Source organism: Scyliorhinus canicula, chromosome 15, assembly GCF_902713615.1.
Source record: "Scyliorhinus canicula chromosome 15, sScyCan1.1, whole genome shotgun sequence".
NCBI lineage: Eukaryota > Metazoa > Chordata > Chondrichthyes > Carcharhiniformes > Scyliorhinidae > Scyliorhinus > Scyliorhinus canicula.
Genome location: NC_052160.1, coordinates 114270448 through 114289795, shown reverse-complemented (window position 1 = coordinate 114289795; position 19348 = coordinate 114270448). Strand labels below are relative to the sequence as shown.

The 19348-nt window shown below is 43.8% G+C and overlaps 1 protein-coding gene across 2 annotated transcripts in view; it reads left to right on the top strand.

The window, feature by feature from the left end:
• Positions 1-9692, top strand: part of LOC119978592 (chemokine-like protein TAFA-5) — a 616915-nt gene extending 607223 nt beyond the window's left edge. Inside the window, exon 5 of one of the 2 annotated variants that reach the window (XM_038820358.1) lies at positions 8885-9692. The gene's annotated coding sequence lies outside the window, so the exon portion shown is untranslated. The remainder of the gene's footprint in view (positions 1-8884) is intronic. The other variant, XM_038820359.1, reaches the window with a different exon arrangement.
• Positions 9693-19348: the final 9656 nt, after the last annotated feature.

Here is a 19348-nt window from a genome sequence, read left to right as displayed (position 1 = left end):
AGCAGTGCTGGGGCTTTGTGAACCTGACAGTCAAGGGAGATGACATGTTGTCCTGCGGCATTGCGAGCCATGGTACAGGACTATGCATGACATGCATATTGTCATCTCAATCAAGATAACAGCAATGCCTGTGCACTCAATTAGGATAAGACATAGATTGGTATGCAGGGCACGTTCATTGTCTTACAGATGGTGACGATGGGATTGTCTGATTAGTGCTGGGCTGCAGATAGGATGATCATTGTTGAGGGAGGCATCTGCAGTCTATAAAGGGGAAAAATTTCATAAAGGGGGGAGGTTGGATTTGAAGCTCTTCTGTAGGGAGGTTCTCCTCTGTATGTGCCCGTGCAGACAGCCTTGAGGAGAGGAGGGGTGAGGTCCACATGGAGCATGGGGACATCAACAGTGATGGATTCAGTGGGGAGGGCTGGAAAATCCACCACAATTACAATGGGACCCAGGGCTTCTTGGGCTGGTTGGTCCGTAATCAGAGGGAGGCCTACCTGCACATCATGAGTTATCAAGAAACAGAAACAGGAGCGAAGTCAGCCATTGAGCCCTTCAAGTCTGCTCCACCATTCATTATGATCACTGCTGATTATACAACTCAGTAACCTGTCCCCCCCCCCCCCCCCCATACCCTTTGATTCCTTTAGCCCCAAGAACTATATCTAAATTCTTCTTGAAAAAAATGCATGTTTTGGCCTCAACTGCTTCCTGCGGTAGCAAATTCCATAGATTCACCACTCTCTAGGTGAAGAAATTTTTCCTCGTCTCAGTCCTAAAAGATTTACCCCAATTGTTATACTGTTACCCCTGGTTCTGGACTTTTCAAACACTTCTGGGAGAGAGTTTGACACATCTGCCTGACATGGAACGAGTCGAGTAACTATCATGTCTCAGCTACACATCACATGAATGTGAGGCTCACAAAGGGAGGTGATCACTGTGTGGGAGCTTGCCTCACCCTTGCAATAAGAGGGAACATAGATGCATATCTACAATGCTTTCAAATGATGAGACCATTCTTGTGAATATAAAATATATTTATAAAAGTGCATTATATTAATAGTGATTTGAACACCCATGTCCCAGAACTGATGTCAAAATGTGTTACTTTTTCCAACCCTACCGTTACGTCTTACTACAGCCCCAACATCTCCATAGAATCCCAACAGCGCAGAAAGAGGCCGTTCAGCCCATCAAGTCTGCACCGGACCTCCAAAAGAGCACTCTACTGAAGCCCAATCCCCTGCCCGATCCCCGTAACCCCATAACCTACACATGGCTAGACACTGAGGGCAATTTAGCATGGCCAATCCACCTAACCTGCACATCCTTGACTGTGGGAAGAGACCGGAGCATTGGAGGAAACCCACGCAGACATGGGGAGAACGTGTAAACAGCACATAGTCATCGAGGTCAGAATCAAAGCCTGGGTCCCTGGAGCTGTGAGGCAGCAGTGCTAACCACTGTGCCACCCATGCAGCAGAGGTGGAGGCAGCCTGCTGACTGCTCTGCCCTATTGCCTTTGATGACTTTAGCGGATGTCCCCTAGAGGGCCAAGACCTGGAGGGCCTCGGCCTGCTTTGGGTGCCCTGCTGTGATGCAGGTACACCCGCCTCAGCCTGTGGAGCTAGAGGTGACTGGATTACAGGCAGGAGGGATTGGGATCAGTTGGAATCTCTGAGTTTCCTGGTTTCCAACTGCTGATCCTCCTCCCTATGAGTGCCTGAGGGCCCTGACTCTCTCACATAAAGGGGCACCTGAAGGGAGGTAAAGGTGCCCTGCCCCCAATTCACCTCATCACCAATACATATAGTGATTGAGTGCAGGTCTGAACACAAAGCTGGGAGGATCTGGTAGACAATGTCTCAAATGCAGACGCCACCTTTCCCATGGAGACGTCAAGGCGCTCACATGTCAGAGCCACAACATCAGACTGAATGCAAACAGAACCCTCCATCCATCGCTCTGACTGCCTCTCGCAACTTTTTATGCTGCCTGCCGGTGCACCTCCAGCATGTGTGAGACGGCCGCCTCCAAGGGATCACCCTCAGGCGCAGAATGTGCCTGCTCTCCAACAGTCCCACAAGTGTGAGAGACCTGGGCAATCACTGCCTCCAACCACAGCAGAGGTTTATCAGTGGAGTGTTCATCACAATGTGACCCCAAGCCTCAACTAGATGCATGACTCACCGGCGTGTGTGTCGTTGCACTGGTGGAGAATGCAAGTGAATACAGGGATGCTTCTTCCTCTGTTGCACCGTCAGCAGCATCCTCTGAGGTGGCTTGGGCTTATGCTAGCTCTGTTAGTCTGTCTGGGCTTGCTGGTGCCTGTAAGAGAGTGAAGTTAACTCTAGTTCACATGCAGGCATTGTACAACATTGCATATCACTCATTATGGTTGTCAGGATGTGATCAACTCATGGATGGTTCATCCATACTTACTTGCTTGAAGAGTCTAGTCTCCCCTTCCCCACAGGAGCTTGGCAGCATCCTCTTCAAAGTGGATCAGCTCCTGGAAGTCTGCCGTCACTCTTCCCATCTTGGATGTCACCCTCCAGTTGTGGGTGAGTTTGGCCTGCATGCAGATAAATGGAATGGAACATGATGAGGAGATGCAGGAGAGGGTGAGAAGATGCCATTATGAGAGGGTAAGATTGGAGTGAGCTGACGGTTGACTTACCCTGGAAGAACAGATGATATCATTCATCCTCTTCCTGCACTGGATGGTGTTTCTCGGGCAGATGCCCAGGGAGCTAGCCTCCCTTGCAACAGCCTCCCGGGCCAGAAAGGTGAGACTGTTGTGCCTCTTGGAGCCATCCTTTGGGTAGATGCTGACTGACTCCATGGAAAAGGGCCTCGAAAAAGTCATCGCTGAACCTGGGAGAGGCATTTTTCTTTGGTGGAACCATTTCAAAAGGTTTCCTGCACACAGTTGGCCTGCTGAGAGCAATGTGTGTGGAAATATGGCACCTAGACTTCCAACCCCCATTAGGTAATGGTGGGGTGGTTGAATCACTTCCCCCTCCAACCATGTGATTCAGAGAGGTACTCTTGATGCATAAGTAATGAGCTTCTGAGTGTGAAATCGGACATGATTTCTCACCACACTGCCCAGTAGGAAACCCGCCTGCATTTAGTCTCCGGAAGGGAAAATTACACCCAATTTCTGGAGAAGATTTCATTCACTCGTGCTCCTTTTCCATTCCTCACAAGGGATAAGAACAACATCCAATATTGAAGTGCCGAAAACGAGAGCACTTCAAAATAAAAGAGAAGTGTCTCATTGATCTATCGGAAAGAAGAAACATATAACTTTTCTGGCAAAAAGTATGAGGCAGAGAATTTTCCACTGCATATAAAGAAATACCAGGAAATTAGACATTACACAAATTGTTGAGGATAATACCCCAACAAAGATGTTATGAGTTAAGAAACAAATTAGATCTTTTTTGGCATGGTGGCTGAACCTGCCCCACCTGCGCCCATCGCCATGACAACCAATGCTGGGAGCAAGGATGAAGGGGAAGAAGCCATTATGCAGGAACATTCCTGATAAAGGTTGATTGACGACAGCTTGCAGGGCATCCCAAGTACTATAATTGGATTAGAGTTTGTAAAGCTGTCTCCTTCTCTTTGCTCATTTTTGAATTGAGAACTTCTTTCACTTTCTGACCTCAAACCATTAATAGGTAGTAGGAAAATGAATGTTTCTACCAGAATCACTGGTGCATATTCACCAAACAAAGTGGGATGTCTGCCAGTGAGTTAATTTGTTAAGGTTGATTTTCATCTGTACTGCCTGGAGGTAAAGTGATGTCTGGACAGAATGTTTAGAGGAATATTAGACAGAGAGGACCACACGCCCACAATGAATTGTGCCTGATTTTCTAATCCGTTCAATTACAGGAATCAAAGTTGGACAGATTGAGTTACTGGCATCTAATTCTTCACATCTGATTTTACTCTCAGCACTGTGCCAGGTGGCACAAATGAACATCTAACCTATTGTGGTTGTAAAGCAATATTTACTTAATTCAAGAAAGCATCAATCATAGTGGGCCACAGTCCAGGTTAGGAAGTGAGATGCAGATGCAGCCACTGCCTCAGTAAGTCAAGGAGACCACCAAAGTGATGATTAATAGGATCATAAAATATTACAGAAACTGACCATTCATGCCTTTTGTCTCCTGATTAAAAAAAAGAACAACATAAAGAAAATTTCACTTTTTGAACTGAATTTTCTCTATTCCAAACTATTTTGAATAATTCCATCTCCACTATTAATATATCTATTACAAGAGACCAAATTGGAGCTACCAGACTGCATTAGTAAGTAGCAGAGAGCTGGAACAACCACCAGACATCGCGGCCAGCTGCAAAATAAGCAGGATCTCTACTGGTGAATAAGGACTGCAGCGTCAGGGCGTTTAGGGTGGGTGTTGTAGACGGCAATGTCTGTACATCATTTTAAAAAACCCATACATCTACTTTACAACACTTTGTGACATGGCGAACGAGGGTTACCATTCAATAAATGCCATCACAACAAAATCCTTTAATGGTCGATCGGCTGATGGCTGTGAGGACGAACAAAAGGTTGCAGCAGATCTAGTCCTCATTTATGCAGGCTTGCCTTATCATTGAAAGCAGCCAGTGCCCTGCCAAGATGCTGTGGGGCCCACTGTGCAGCAGATTTCCCACCCAGTCACGCACAGGCCCTTCCATGGGTGGCACTTCTATAAGATGCGCTGCAGCAATGCTCCTTCAGCGGCACCTGACAAATCTGCAGCCTCCATCACCAAGAAGGACAAGAACAGCAGGTGTATGAGAACACCATCACCTGTAATTTTCCGTGCAAGTCATGTGTCATCCTAACTTGGAAATACATCAGCGCTCCTTCATCACCACTGGGTCAAAATCCTGGCACTCCTTTCCCAGCAGTGTAGGGACAGCAGCAGTTCAAGAAGACAACTCTTCAGCATCTTCTCAAGGGTGATTAGGGATGGACAGTAAATGCTGGCCTTACCTGCAATGTCCATATCCCACAAGGAAATATATAACAAAAATTTATCTCAAATTAGTTTGTAAATTTAATCTCAGTTTAATTTCATGTGTTGCATCCATAATATTCTCCCAGCGATGTGGCTGATTTTTTACTTTAGTTAAACTCAGTCCAGAGGGATTCTATTAAAAGTAGCATGCAATAATCTTTAATTAGCACTGTGATATTGTGTTTACCTAATAGCATACTCCAACACGTTTATATCTGCCTTATCCCGAAAATAAATGTTATACTTTCCAATTTATGTTCCCAATCCTGATCCAGTTGCAGCCACATTTTAGTTACCCCTGTGCTTGGTTTTCCATTCTAATCATTAGTGTTCATTTTATTTTTACATTTTGTGCGTTAATACAGATAGGTTTTAGTTTATAGACGGGTTCTAGCTATTATGCATTAATGCAGATGAGTTATAGTTTGGATTCCTTTATTTTATAGTTTTCTTTTCCTCTTCTGTATTTCCTCATCCTAACTTGTTCAATTCTTCCTATCATATTCTTCCTCACATCTTTTATCATATTACCTCCTTATTCCTTGCAATTTAAAGCTTTTTAATCTGCTCTTCTCCCTCTGCCATTAAAACCTTTCTCACGTCTGAAGTTATCCTCCCTCAGCTCTATTCTGGATAAGTCGCCATTTTGATTACAGCTCCAGAAATGGTTCAATGACAGAGGAATAAAGACCCTTCCCTTCTACACCAAGGGGCACAATATTAATCCATTCAAAACCTACCCCCAAAGTTAAAATTGGGTCTTTATTGCTTACAAATCTATTTCATCCCCCTCCGCCCCCAATTTGGCAGATCCAGTACTGTCTATTCTGTGAAACTAATAGTAATATTCAAATCACTAATCCTAAGGTAATTTTTCTGTATCGATTACTCAGCTCCTGGTCATTTTTTCATAGTACCTGCACTCTATTCATCCCAGAACTTCAATTTTTCCATCTCCCTTGATCGCAGTCTGTTTGTGTTCTTGGCCCTGACACCTGAGAGGCAACACACATTTGGGATTCACATTGATGATTATAAGACCATAAAGATCATAAGACATAGGAGCAGAGTTAGGCAATTCGGTCCATTGAATCTGCTCCACCATTCAATCACGGCTGATATGTTTTCATCCTCATACTTCTGCCTTCTCCCCATAACCCCTGATCCCCTTAAGAATCAAGAACCTACCTATCTCTGTCTTAACGACACTCAGTGATTTGGCCTCCACAGTCTTCTGCGGGAAATAATTCCACAGATCCACCACCCTCTGGCTGAAGAAATTCCTCCTCATCTCTGTTTTAAAGGCTCATCCCTTCAGTCTGAGACTGTGCCATTGGGTTCTGTTATTTTTCAACTAGTGGAAATATCCTCTCCACGGCTACTCTATCTAGGCCTCTCAGTGTCCTGTAAGTTTCAATAAGATCCCTCCTCATCTTTCTAAACTCCAATGATACAGATCCAGAATTCTCAACCGCTCCTGCTATGACAAGCTCTTCATTCCAGGGATCATTCTTGTGAACCTCCTCTGCACCCTTTCCAAGGCCAGCACATCCTTCCTTAGATATGGGGCCCAAAACTGCTCAAAATACTCCAAATGGGGTCTGCCCAGCGCCTTATAGAGCCTCATCAGTACCTCCCTGCTCTTATATTCTAGCCCTCTCGACATGAAAGCTAAAATTGCATTTGTCTTCATAGCTGCCAACCAAACTAAATGTCCACTTCTTTCACTGTCACATCCCTCATTAGAATTACATTCCTACAATTATCTTTATGCCCCTTTGCCCACCACACATAGTTTTAATGTCTGATGAAAACAGAAACAAGCTTGCAAGCAGAGACAGAAGCTCACCGGAGATGAAATGAGGTGACTTTGCAGTTGTTGGCTTCTGCAGCGCTTACCTATTCCTTGAAGTCAAGCTCACACAGCTTAGAACTGCTTGAAAGCATTAAGCAAGTCAATCTGCAGTCTCCTTCAGTGAATGCCAGCAACCATTACCCAGTCAATGCTACAGCCACTGAAGTATCAGTGCTTAGGAGCACAAGGACAGGCAAAGGACATTGACACCAGGAAAATAAACACTGAGGATGTGTACAAGAGTGTTCAGTTTAATTTATGATCTGAATACTTTGAATAAAGTTAGTCTGGAACGATTTTTTTGTCGGAGACTTTTATTGCAAGGTTTTGTCAAGTGGATTCTGCGATGATGTTTTACTGATGGCTTGAAGAGCGAGGGACTATGGAACAGTTGGTGATGATGGGGTGGAGACTCAGTATCTGAGCATCTGGAGTGAAGGGATCCCGAATACCTCTTCCCTGCTTCCTCTTCCTCCTGAGGAAGCTTCCGGTTGCCTGCGCCAAGATAAATGATCAAAGGTTATAGATGAATCCTTGTATTTAGCACTCATCTGGGAATTGTGAATATGGTGTCTGTTATGCCACCCTGGGCTCGGGCACGGTCAATTCCAGCCCCACTTAACCCGGAGTCACAACACAATTGAATTAACAAATAATTCTTAGAAAAATACCCAAAGTTTTTGGCCCTTGGCTGCACAATAATTACAGTCACCAGGTTTGTAAATGTAAACATGATTACTTTTTATTAATATCAAGAACTATAATTGAATATGCAGCAAATACAAGTGATTGACTATTATCTAATTCCTAATTTCCCACTTTAACTTGTCCCTGACCTCTATACACATACACACACGTAAGACAGACAAACACAGAGGGGAGGAGTACGGCGAAAATCATAACTAAAAGGAAAAAGAGCCTTTGTTTCAGATGGTTGACGTTAAGCACACCTTCCTTCAAAGTAAGCTTTCAGATTCCGGTCTCTGTTTGCAGCCTGTAATGGTTCCACTGTGGATTCATTCATTCAGGTTGTCTGTTGGTTCAGAAGTACATCAACGCAGAGTATTTCTGGTGAGAAAGAGAGTAAAGGAGAAGGTCCAAGTCCTTGTGCTTCCAGGAGTCAAATGCTGCTTTTCCTAGCTCTCTGGAAATCACCCCACTAAAGCAGATTCCAATCACTGCCTGTTACTGGGCAGAATACAGCCTTTTGGCCAATTCCTTGGCCACCAGTCAATCAATTGAACTGAGTTTAACCCCATCTCTTGGGTGCCACAAAATCTGGGTCTTGCTGTCCAAAACTAGCAGCACCACATACTATGTTGCAAATTCTTGAATGCCTCACTCTCGATGCTGCTTGACTTAAAGATACATGTCCATTAAGCATCCATGCTTCAAAAATAATAATGGCAAAAATAAAGGGGCAATAAGGGAATCAACAGGAAGGACACTTACATGTCTCAACAAAGAACTGATCTTGCTTTGTTGCAACCACAGATATGTGTGTAATCTGTTGTTTCATGTAAAGAGATGCATTTGAATGAGAAAGTTGTTCAACAGAGACCACTACCCTCTCCATAAGCTTTTGTTAAATTAATCACTCATAGTAGAGTTTTGGGAAGATTGATCTTTATTCTGGTCTTACATTTCTGTTTAAACGTGACTCCGTAGACTGGCAACAGTAGCTGGTTCTAACTTTGGGTGTTCCTGTTTTAATTGTGGTCCATATTGCTTTTTAAAAATTGAACTTAAAATCACAGCTTCTTTCAACTGTGTTCTAGAATTACCAACTATGGTTCGGCATATTTCTAGTGCTTGAATCGCATGACCAGCTGCTTCCAACCACCCTATCCAGTCAGCGTTGTTTTCCCTTCTCCAACATTTTTATTACTAATAAATTAAGACGTTCAAAGAAAATGAAAAAGATACATTTTATAAATTTCCCCTATTTTTTTTTTGTCCTCCCCCTCAGTGTTCGGGAAATGAATCGTTAATTCCTGGAGATTTCAAGACAACCCTCGAGATTTGGCAAACCTGCTGTGACCATGTTTGGAAGACACCTGCTGACTCTTGTTTTTATTTTGCACAGTTTTTATTTGCATCCTTTCATTTAACTGTCAACATTTTATTTTGTACCTGAAATAACTATTATTAGTGGACTATATTCATTCCCATGACTGATCTGTAACAATGTGAGATACAAAAAGTGTTTGCACTTTGCTATTTGCAAGCTTTAAAAAAACAAACAAGAGACAACTGCGTACAAAGCAGGTATGCAAAGGCCCTTTTATCTCTGCTGTTAACTTTTTAACCTCTAATTTTCCAGTATCTCCGATATTTCTTTTCCACAGTTCAAGTCCCAAGTCATTTGATAATAGCTGACAATCTCCCACTTCAACAATTTCCCACTGCGGTGATGAATCCTCTCAAAAATCTCATCACATCGATCTGCAGCTCTGAGTTCATGTCAGCTATCACCTAAGTATGGTGTTTTATTCACATCTACAACAAAAATATACAGGAACTATTTCACCAATGCAGAGAGATTGAGATTTGATGGACTTCCCACTCAGACCACTGGGTAAGATAAACAGTCACGTCACCCTTGTCCCAATGTGCATTCCTCCTACAAATTAATTCACAAAATGTTAGACGATTCATTAAAATGCACTGCCGATAGGACGGCACGATGGCGCAGTGTTTAGCACTGCTGCCTCATTGCGCTCAGGACTCGGGTTTGAGTCACTGTGTGGAGTTTGCACATTCTCCCCGTGTCTGCGTGGGTCTCACCCTCACAACCCCAAAAAATGTGCAGGGTAGGTAGATTGGTCATGTTAAATTTCCCCTTGATTGGGAAAAAATGATTGGGTACTCTAAATTTAAAAAAAGGTATACACTGCCGAGATTGGTTGACCAATGAGAAATGGATTGTGCATTGTCATCTGAACAAAGTTCAGACAGACCACATTAATTTAGGCGGGAATAATGACGTTGCAAAAATGGTATCCTTTCAAATGTTGCCATCGTATTCTCAGTGTACAACAGGTTTACACTATGGCAAAAATTGTCTTTTTTCTTGTTATATCTACTCACAAATGAAAATAAAGTAAGAATCTCTTGCTGTGTTTGAATAACTGGTTGTAATATTTTACAAGGCAACTAATCACAGGGTGTCAAAACCTGATGTCTATAATAATATATACATTTTGTTGATAGGCAACAGATTTCAGGATGTCACATCATCTGTTTTCCTTACAATTGAAAATAAACAGGTTTGTGAAGTATCGTTTCTTTGTAGATTTCCAGCTCTTTACTACAATAATTTTAACCCTAAATACACTAAACCAATTTTCCAAATAGCAAAGATGTGTGAAAATCACTGTAGGCGTGACTCAGAAGGCATTTTACTTAAGTTTACAGATGAATAAACCTTTAGCCTAACAACAAACATGGTGCACATTGTTTCTGGTACCTGGATTTGGTCTTTTTGCTCTATAATAGTTGTGGTGCTTCAGTGATTAGAGCAGGCACACTGTGACAACACACAGATCGAGATTATATTTTCAATAATAACTGATTAGAAAGTTACTCAAGTTTAATTATCTCGGTGTAATGGGGAAAAATAATGATGTGTGCTACATTGAAGTTAACAAACACGCAGGGCTTTTTTTTGCAGAGTCATAGAGACTTGGTGGACCTCTGAAAATGCCAGGCAGCACCTGATTCCAGATTGCCTCCCCCATTCTCAGCACCCCCAATTTTCACTAGTGCAAGAGAACTTCTGCTTCTCAAGACATCATTGTTCACGGTCCTTTTAAATACCCTGACTGGGCATTCGGCAGCCCCTGGGGTTGTCTCCAATCTGCATCTAGAAGAGGTGGGTAGAACACCATTCTGCATCCCCCCCCCCCACCCCCAAAATGAAAATCTGAAGGGGTACTTTCTTTCCCCACCACCCACCGTAGTGGGCCTGCCAAGCTGGGCAGCGAACCCACACCCTGCATTCTGACTGACCAGCTCCATTGTGGGGTAGGCATCCCCACCATAGTCTGGATGTGGGAATCTTTTGAAGGACAACTTCAAAAGATCTCCCACAGTCTCTCCATGTCAGTTCCTAACCCCACTACCTTCAAAAACCTCCATTCCATCCTATTTGAACGACCATTCACATGGTCCACCCTCTGTACAGAAAAACTGAACCCTGACGTACCGATGACATGTGTGGAAATGCTTAAAAATATTCATTCATAAGTTTCTTTTTTAAAAATATTGCTGCAGCAACAGCATTATAAAACTATCAATCATAAAATAAAATTCCTACACTGCAGATGGATGCCATTCAGCCCACCCCTCCGAATTAGCAACCCACCCAGGTTCAATCCCTGCAACACCACCTAATCTACACATCTTTGGACATTAGTATCACCAATCCTCCTAACCTTCCATCTTTAGATTGTGGGAGGAAACCTGAACACCAGGAGCTAACCCAAGTAGATAGGGGGAGAAAGTGCAAACTCCACACAGTTACCTGATGTCGGAATCGAACCCAGGTCCCTGGTGCTGTGAAACAGCAGTGCTAACCACTAAGCCATCAAATCAATCAGACCTTTAAAGTATCAATAACAGAAATCTGAAGCACTTGACAACTCTGCATCTTGTGAAAATAAGCATTGAGCCAGTGACCAAATAGATAACAGAATAATAGCTTGCAAAGCTGTCAACCAAACAATATTTTCACCAGCCGCCGCCTGTTTTTCGGCGACAGAGGCAGCCCGCCAGTGGGATCTACCAGTCCCACTGTTGTCATCTGGATTTAACATTAACTGCACTCTTCATCGCCGGGAAACCCGTGCGCTGGCATGGGACTGGAATTTCCCACTGGCGTGAACAGCCGGTCGATCCTGCCCAATGTCTCCCCGGCTGTGCAACCCTTTCAAAAAAGTATAACCTTTATTGAAGCCTGGGCTCTAAGCCAAGCATGCACAATGCATAATTGTGTGAGGGGTGAGAGCCGAAGGGCCTCACACATAAACGATCAACTAAGATGAAGTCTCTGAGGATCGAGGTGGAACTTATAAATAGCCCATCTGGGCACTCTGTGGCAGTCTCCATCTGCCCCAGGAGAGGTGCATCCAGCTCCGTCCCCCATCCTCCCAGACTTAAAATCTGGCCAAACACTTTAGTCCTTCGAGGTGGGCCCATCAAGTAGGGCAATTTCCTGGCAACCCGCCTCGGGAAAGAAAATCTAGCCCAGGGTGTGCTGAAGTACCCATATTTATAAATTGGTATTCCCTGCATAAAGGCTATAAAACTTACATTGTCCTTATTTTGGTTCAAACATCAATTGTTCCAAAAATTGCTGTCGCAATGTAATTTCAAACATTGTGGAAAAGCTTGCGTTCCATCACTTTTCACAAGCCTTTTATGCTACTGTTCAGTGACTGGCAAAGAATATTAAAATTAGGATTTTTGTACCATTTTTCTTCTGCCTGTAAGGATATCTGTATTGAGTGCTGATAAGCACTATGCTCCGATAGAATTCTTACACTTTTAGAATTTAACAATAATGCTGGAAGAGGCAATATTCATGCTAATTTATACAATTCTGTTTACCTAAGTTGATAAAGGCATCCCTAAAATTGCCCATCCAGCTAACTCATTTATTGCAGTGCTTTTCAAACTTTGGGTGAGTTTTTCTGGCTGTTCGGCTGGCGGGGTCTTATGGTCCCATCAACGGCACACCCCACGAGGGGGGCATTCAACAGGAAACCCCCTTGATAACAGCAGGACCAGAAGATCCCGTGGCTGGCCACTGGTCAGCTACCCTCCACCGCTGTAGTGCACCCTGTGGAGGGGGAGGAAACTCCGGCCATTATTTCTGTGAAATGTTCTGATAATCTGGCGCATCCCAAGAAAACAGTTTTGTCTCCCTAAACTTTTCTTATTAGAATACAGTTAGTCAAAGAGTTGGGTTTTAAGCAGCGTCTGAGAGGGGGAAAGAAAGTTGGTGAGGCAGAGGAGGGAATTCCAGCACTTAGGTCATGAAGGCATGCTCAACATGGTGGAGTTTCACGTAACGGCAAAGTTGAAAGATTGCAGGGTTCTTGGAGAATAGTAAAGCTGGAGGAGGTTACACTGACAGCGAGCGGATAAAAACATGAAGGGATTTGAACCTGGAGATGAAAATTTTAAATTTAAGATATTGGCTCGAAGAATAGCTGACTAGAACATTCCTTTCTGATTCTTGTAAATCTCTTATAAATAACCATTAAAAAATCTTTCCATTATACAGCGCCTTTCAAATTCTAAAGTATTCACAAACTGGTAAATTTGTCAGGTAATCTATGCACCAAAAGGCTGCGGAAATTGAAATAAGGTAAATGGTGGCTCTGTATTGCTATTGTTCATTGAAAAATGAATATCACTTATTGTCACGAGAAGGCTTCAATGAAGTTACTGTGAAAAGCCCCCAGTCGCCACATTCCGGCGCCTGTCCGGGGAGGCTGGTATGGGAATCGAACTGTGCTGCTGGCCTGCTTGGTCTGCTTTAAAAGCCAGCGATTAGCCCTGTGAGCTAAACCCTCAACCAAGTAACATCATGGGGGTTTCTACATTCACTAAAAGACCTGTTGCACAAAACCAATGTGTAAGATTATTTTTCATAATGCTAACATGCAGCTGATAGAAATTGTTGTTGCTTACTTCACATTTTTGATTAAAGAAACACCAAAGTTTGAAACGAACATCACTCCAAATTTCGACTACTTTCAGAAGGCTAGATATTCTATTACATCCGCACAGAAGCACACCACATTCTTACAGCTCTCGTGTGATCCAGACAATATCACACTCATGAATCTACAGAGCCCAATTTCTTTGCTTTTAGTTCCTGCTTTGAAATAAAGTTGAATGGCAGCCATCACCTCAAGAAGGATCCTATGACAAGAAGATAATAGTGGAATGAAACGGTTTCAGAAAACGTATTTTTCATTCTCTGTCTTACAATGGAAAAAGCCTCCTTTGATATTCAATGTGACTACTTAGTGATCAAAAAATTATGAAACGGGAACATAATTATAATGTAATAACTAATTTTCTACATATAATCAAAAGAATTACTGTTTAATATTGTTCATGTCAATTTAGAAAACAATACGCACATAAATTGTCATAATACAATATGCACCCTCAGGACTTTGGGCAATTAGAATGAAATATTTGACCAATAGAATTCATATTCACGCAAGACTTTGTTCTGCCCTTCACTTTTAACTGTTTTATGAACAGCCATCATAACAAATCATAAGTCATTTATGTTCAGCAAACTGTAGTGAATTGAAAGTAAGTCACGCATGTGATAATTTCTTGCACAGTAGGGTTGTTTGAAATGTTTTACCTTCAGAGACCATGCAGCATGAAAGACATATAAACTGCTTTATATGAAACAAATCTGCTTTGACCAGGAGATACGCATTGGACAAAAGGCTATTCATTAGTAAAGGTCCAAGTTCCAGCTTACTGTTACCACTGGTCTCAAAAAACACATGCGGCTCCAACCCGGAGGACAGTTCTATTATGACAATGCATGCTTTGCTGTTATGAAATAATATCCTCAGCACATACTTCAAGGAATTAGGCTGTTAAACTGAATGGGATTGAGCATCATTTTCCGTGCACATTGGGCATATCCTTTTATTAAAACAGTAAAAAATATTTACAAGGCCCATGTTGGAGAAACAGGGTACCCTCCCCTCAGTGCAACATACGAGAAGTTGGGGTAGGATACTCTGATTATTAAAACAGTTCACAACACAATTGTACGAAACACAAATGGTATAAGCACTAAACCTTGCACTGGAGAGACCAGATACCCTTCTGATTCCTTTCCCTTCTGTACCAACAGAAGGGAAAGGAAGGGGGGTGGTGTGGAGAGTGGAGGAAGGAGGGCGGTGGGGAGGGAGGGACTCGGGGCGCTGGCAGAGAGGGGTGGGGGGCCAATAGGGCACTGCCTGAACTATTTACTGAGGCAGAAAAACAAAAGAACCTTCAATTATGATGTGCCAGATTCTGGGCGCCCCCAGAGGGGTGACGGGCGACACAGTGTCAGGCACAAGTGAGCCCTGCACCCCACTACAGAGAACCTCATGAACTCCATCCGCTCCTGATACTGGGCGGCTGACAGCCTTCGAACAGTCGCCCTCTGGGCCCGAATCCTCCACTACACTGAGTGCGCCGGACGACATGGGCCCACCACCTAACACAGGCCCTGCCTTGATCCCACCACCGGCAGGCAGGATCTCCTCAGGCTCCTCCCAGGGTCCCAGGCCAGCAGAAGGCGATGGTGCAGATGCTGCTCCATCCCCGCCACCTGATCACTGGAAGGCCCTGAAAACAACTCCGGATGGTGGCAGAGGTGCCCGAAGACAACGGTTGGGACAGAGGATCTTCCAAACTATAACCCGCTAAGAATCTAAGAAGCAGGGAGTTATCGCTGACCCCCTCCCCTGAGAAATTGAGCAAGTCTGGGGTACTAAATTGTACTGGGTGGAACGGGCCCTCTAGGGTCCCATCCGACCCCAAAGCACCCTACTCAGGGGACAGCGGTAGCTGCTGGGATTTCCTCACTATCCCCCTGCCTCTTTTCTTTCGGGGACTATGCGTGAAATCTCTGGAAAAGAACCTGCTGTGACGCCGTTTGCGAGGGAGAGGGTCACACACCGGGGAGAGGGCAGGCAAAGTGATTAGAACATCCACCCAATGTCACCAAATACTTGCTATAATTGTTTATTCATTATGTTTAATTAGATATAGGTGGTGATAATTAACTAGGCATACACATGAACTCCCACAAATAGGACAAGGTTGATATTGGGAATTGTGTTTAGGAGATGCAAGCTTTTAATGTAAATCTTTGCAAATAACTGCTTCTAAAAGAGTGTAGAGTTAGGCTTTTGTTTCATCCTTCACCACTTTCGAGAAATCAAAACGTTAGGCTTCCTCTGCATTTTGTTGTACGGCTGCCAATAGGTGAACAACAATGATAGGCAGTTTGGTGTTTTGGATGGGAAGGATATCTATTGAACCATCCACAGAGCAGGGGACTGTAACAAAAGATTTACGAGGATGGGTAGGTTGATGGAGAAAGTGTGGTACATTAATAATTAGAGCATTAATAAAAAAATAGATTAGCAGATTATAGTGGGGAGTATAATTATAGTAAAACTGCAGCCATGTTTCTAAAGGCGGCATACTGGCACAGTGGTTAGCACTGCTGCCTTACAGCGTGAGGGACCCAGGCTCGATTCTGGTCTAGGGTGACTGTCTGCATGGGTTTCCTCTGGGTGCTCTGCTTTCCTCCCACGGTCCAAAGATCTGCAGGTTAGGTGGAATGGCCATGCTAAGTTGCCCCTTAATGCCCAGGTTAGGTAGGGTTACGGGGATAGGGCGGGGAAGTGAGTCAAGGTAGGCTGCTCTTTCAGAGGGTTGCTGCAGACTCAATGGGCCAAATGATCTCCTTCTGCATTTAGGAATCCTATGGTTCTATGATTCTAATGTTGCCTGATCTGATGCCATTGATCTGTTTAAGTGCCACTGGTTACCTCCACCACTAGAGGTGGACAGAGTGAATGTTCTCACCTTTGATTGTTAGTCTGTATGCAAACAATATGTCTCAAGAACTACTGGATAGATTTTCATTAAAGCTTAGAATACACAGTATAGACTAAAGAAGAACTTTGGGAGATAGGATGAATTGATTTTTTTTGTTTCAGATTTTTTAAAAGGTTTTTGGTTGTGCATTGTCTCATCTACTGTGGTGAAATTTGTCATAGCTGTAAAATGTGAGCAGGGTTTTCAGAGCAGGTTGTTGGATGTGGATTGTTTTGAAGCCTCCTTTGTGAGATGGAAGCTCTTTAAGATACTTTCCCCAGCTTTGTAGCTACAGAGCATTAACCAGGCACCAGTAAGGCTAGAGGAAGAGCTACATAATTGTTATAACATTGAGTTAACACAGCACGAGAAGTATGTGTTCTACTGAGTGCTCTCTTTTATTTGTTCTAGTTGCTTCCTGCCCTATATGTAAGCAGGTTCAGTGCTTATTAGGCACCACACTGAACATTTACCAAAATGGCATCAATATCATAACCATGTTATTGGGTCTTGATTGTCCACATTAATGAGGTATGCGCTTGTTTTTGATAGAAGCAACAATCACCTACATTACAGCCTGTTTACAAATTATGTTGGGTTGTCGCAGGTGGAATATGTGTGGATGAAATTGGTGCTAAGTCCATTTAATTTTGCAATTTTAGTGGTGCTATCACCCTGTTCCTGCATAAAAACGGAACAGGCCAGAGCAATCAACATTGGAGACACAAAATCCTCTTCATAAATTGGGCAACATCACAAGTTCTAAACTGGTCCATTGACGTCTATGTTGTCTTGAGGAAAGTCCATGATGCTGAAAAAAATCTAACTAGTCTATCAATAAAATGTGCCATTTTGAATAGCAAACCAAGAAGTATAGAAATTAGATCGGGGTCATTACACTATAACTTCCCACACAAACACAGCATACGTACAATTTAATTATGAGGGAAAATTATAATTATATTAAATTCCAGAGCTGATTAACTTCATTTGCCCAAGTATCTTAGCAAGTGATTAACATCTGACTCCTGTAACTACAGTCACAGTAATAAGGCATGTTATCAGATATGGGTTACCCAAAATGTTTAAAATAAGATGCATGGTTGCGTTTAGGTTTCACACCATTTCAGCATCATTATGTAAAGATGCTGCACAAGCTCAAGTATTTACTGGTGAGAAAGTAATATATCTATATTGCCATCTGAACAATAGAGAATATTAGTACTAGTTAGAGCAGCAAGCTGCTACATACGTTATCATAGAATCTCTACAGTGCAGAAAGAGGCCATTCGGCCCATTGAGTCTACACTGACTCTCATGAATGAACGCCCAAGCAAAGCCCACTCACCACTCCATCACCGCAACCTCACCCAACGTGTACATCCCTGGACACTCAGGGGCAATTCTGGCAAGGCCAATACAACTCACCTGCAAATCTTTGGATTGTGGGAGGAAACTAGAGCACCCAGAGGAAACACAACAGAAACTTTACAATGTTGAGCTTACAACGTCACAAAACTTTTTTTTAATAAAACTAGACTAAACCAGCTATATTATAAAAACAGAAAATGCTGGAAGCGTGCAGGTCAGGCAGCAGTTGTGCAAGAAAAGCAGAATCAGGTCATTGATGGTTCAACAGAATGAAGGATTTTAAACTTGCAATTCCCTAAACTCCAGGGGCGGGATTCTCCTACCCTCCTCGCCGGAATCGCGCCCAGCGCGGGGGCAGAGAATAGCTGTTCATGCCGGAAATCCGGCGCGACGGTGCTTCCGCGATTCTCTGCCTACCCGGCAGTCGTGTGCGCGCAGTCGACGGGGCGCCGGTCGGGGGCCATTGGAACAGGCCCCCGTGGCGATTCTCTGCGGTCGACCGGCCGAACTCCCGCCAGCGTGGTTTACATCTGGTACCACCGATGGGAGCTCAGACCCGTGTCTACGGTGGCGATCCTGGTGGGCGGCGGGGGCTATCTGACTCCAGGGGGGGGCCTCAGCTGTGGCCAGGCGCACGATCGGGGGCCACTTATTGGCGGGCTATCACGATCTGTGGGTTACCTACCTTACTCTGCACGGGCCCGCTGTGTGGCTCCGCTATGTCGGCGGCGTCTGCGCCCAAGTGGGCCGCCGCATGCATGTGCGGCCGGGCGGTCTGGACAGCAGGGCCCCACCAGCAGCCAGAGCTGTGGGACGCATGCCAGGACCCTGCTAGCCCCCTGGAAAATGGAGAATCACCCCAGACTTTCGAGGAAAAAGTCTGGAGTGATTCTCGCCTGTTTTCTGGCGGGTGTGGGGACTTCGTCCCCAAAAGGGAGAATCCCGCCCATAGCGTTTACTGTGGTAATATAAAACAAGACCTTTTACAATCTGTTTGCTTGCGCTTTAAAGGAATAATTTTTACATTTGACGTTTTCACAATCCGCATTGAATCAAAATTTCAATAAATATTTCACAGCTGGATTTTGACAGCGATCATATTGATGCACGATCCAAACATCAATCGCATTTTCCTTTCATTCATGAAAGGGATGTGGACATCACTGGCTTGGTCAGCATTTATTGTCCATCCCTAATTGCCCTTGGAAAGGCGATGGTGAGTTGCCTTCTTAAACTGTTGCTGTACATACGGTGTAGGCACGCTCACAGTGCTATTAGGGAGGGAGTTCAGGATTTTAACTCAGTAACTGGGAAGGAATCGCAATATATTTCCAAGTCAGAATGTTGATTGACTTGGGGGGCAACTTCCCATTGGTGGTGTTCCAATGTCCCTGCCGTCCTTCTAGATGGTAGTGGC